The sequence below is a fragment of the Prenolepis imparis genome, unplaced genomic scaffold (genome assembly GCF_030444845.1).
Source record: "Prenolepis imparis isolate NDT839.2.m4 unplaced genomic scaffold, iyPreImpa1.0 SCAF_661, whole genome shotgun sequence".
Taxonomy (NCBI): Eukaryota; Metazoa; Arthropoda; class Insecta; order Hymenoptera; family Formicidae; genus Prenolepis; species Prenolepis imparis.
The window spans coordinates 7,501-10,000 of NW_028141819.1; the positions used below are offsets into that span (position 1 = coordinate 7,501).

General features: G+C 49.6%; 1 pseudogene; it reads left to right on the top strand.

Annotated features, from left to right (window-relative positions):
• LOC145948762 (large subunit ribosomal RNA) overlaps positions 1 to 2,500 on the top strand; it is a 9,206-nt pseudogene that overhangs the window by 3,763 nt on the left and 2,943 nt on the right.

Below are 2,500 nucleotides of genomic sequence, written 5' to 3' on the forward strand. Positions count from 1 at the left end.
GTTCCCTTTGTAAGAAGAAGTTGCCAACAGTGTTTAAATAACGGGCGAGGGAACTTTATGGCGCTCAACCTAAACGATGAGATTAGGCACATTGCCGAGCGTCATGCAGACAAGGAGATAGCGTATGTCTGCATGAATTGTGATAAGCGATATCAAAGGAAACATGCGGCCTTATGCCACGTACCAAAATGCACTGGCCCGGTGCAGACTCCGCCCAGTTGGGAGGTGTGTGCGGAATGCAACAGAGCTTTTAAAACAAAGTCCGGCCTCTCTCAACATGAAAGGCACGATCATCCGGACATCAGAAACGCGGCCCGAGCAGGCGGGCCCGCGCCGAAAGCACATACCTCCCGAAAAGGGAAAGTATTTACAGAAGAAGAGGAGAACCGGATGTTGGATTTGGAGGTCCGATTCAGAGGAGAGAGGAACGTTGCTAGTCTTATGACGGAGTTTCTACCAGGTAAAACTGGGAAACAGATCAGAGACAAGAGAGCGACAACAACGTACAAGAAGAGAAGGGACGTGATCCTGGCTCAATTAGAAGAGATTGAGGAAGAACAAGAGATGGAGGAAGCGGAGCAGGAAATTATAATGATAGATGTGTCCGAGGAGGGTGATGAATTGCCTGCCCCTCCCGGAGATCCGCCACATCCAAACGCGGAGGATTTGTCCCGCAACGAGACCGACAAGGCGGTGCAGAGTGGAGATGGAGCGGATAAGGGAAGTATTGATGTGCCCGTGGAAGGTGATGAGTTGACTGTCCCTCCCGGGGATCCGCCACATCCAAACGCGGAAGAGCGGGCCCGCAACGGCACCGACACGGCGGTGCCGAACATAGCGGAAGCCTCGGACTCGCTCGCAGAAGCTATCTGGAGAGAGGGAATAGCGACAAAAGTACTGCAAGGTGAAACCCCTGAAGCAATTCCAACCGAGATGGCGGCTTGCGTCCAGCTGCTCAAAGGCGTACTAGAGAGTATTGCCTGTAACGGAAGCATTATGCCAACAAGGCAAGAATTGGACAGGGTGGACATAGCAGTAAGCGAGGTGCTGCATGGCTGCAGCGAGATTAAGAAGGGTAAAAGGAAAGTGCGTGGAAAGACCAAAAGCAAAAGCAAAAAACAGTTCAAATACGCAAGAACTCAGGAGTTGTACAGGCAAAATCCAGGTCTACTAGTCAAATATGTAAGGGAAAAGATAGACTGGACTGAGGAATCAAAAGTCGACCTCAACACAACCAATATACAATGCCTGTACAACTCACTATGGGGCACCAAGCCACAAATAAACCTCCCTGATTTTGAGGAGGTCGAGCCAAAGCTGGCGGTCGAGGATGTCTTTACCCTGATCTCGTATAAAGAAATAAGAGACAGGATAAATCGGACAAAGACCAATGTGGCACCAGGACCGGACGGCCTAACAAAAACTGATGTTAGCCGCGCTGCGGTCATAGAAATTCTTCGGCTCTGGTATAACATAATTATGGTCCGTGCATATCAACCAGATGCCTGGAGAACAAATAGAACCACGCTGTTGCCCAAAGAGGGGCAAGATAAGAACCAGGTCACGAACTATCGACCTATAACGATCAGTTCGATTCTGGCTCGACTATATTGGGGAATAATCGACCAGAAACTGAGAAGGTGCATCTCAATGACACCTCGTCAAAAAGGCTTCACATCAGAAGCGGGATGTTTTAATAACGTGCATATTTTCAGCGAGCTGCTCAGGCACTCCAAAACATCAGAAGGTGTGGTCGCAGTGCAATTGGACGTCTCCAAAGCATTTGACACGATCCCACACGAGGCTATTGGGGTCGCTCTGCGAAAGAAGGGGCTGCCCGAGTTAGTGGTGCGACTCGTGGTGGACTCCTACAAAAAGGTGCGCACAGTAATAAAGAATAAGGAGGATATGATCGAGATTAAACTCCAGCGCGGGGTCAAGCAGGGGGACCCCCTATCGCCATTACTATTCAACTTGGTAATGGAACCTATGTTACTAGCGCTGGAAGGTCAACCGGGCTACAAAATTGGAGATGAGGCAGGCATCTCGGTACTGGCTTTTGCCGACGACTTAATTCTAACGGCAAAAACAACACCACAAGCCAGCCATCTGCTAGGATTGGCGGAAGGATACCTAAAGGCTCTAGGTATGAGCATTGCAGCTAAGAAGTGCGCAGCCTTCCGCATTACTATTACTAAAGACTCCTGGTACCTAGCAGATCCCGGTTTGACTCTATTAAGTGGAGACGGTATCCCATATGCGGATGCGGGTACCACACTAAAATACCTTGGGATAAGAATATCTCCTTGGGCTGGTATTGATATTAAGGGCCTAAAGGACGACCTCTGCTCAGCGATCCAGGGAATTAAAAAGCTGGCGCTGAAACCTCACCAAAAAGTAAATCTGATCTCCACATACCTGGTCCCGCACTACCTGTATCAGCTGGTGCTGACAGTACCGCCAGTAACCTATCTTAGGCAACTGGACCAGGAGCTACGGG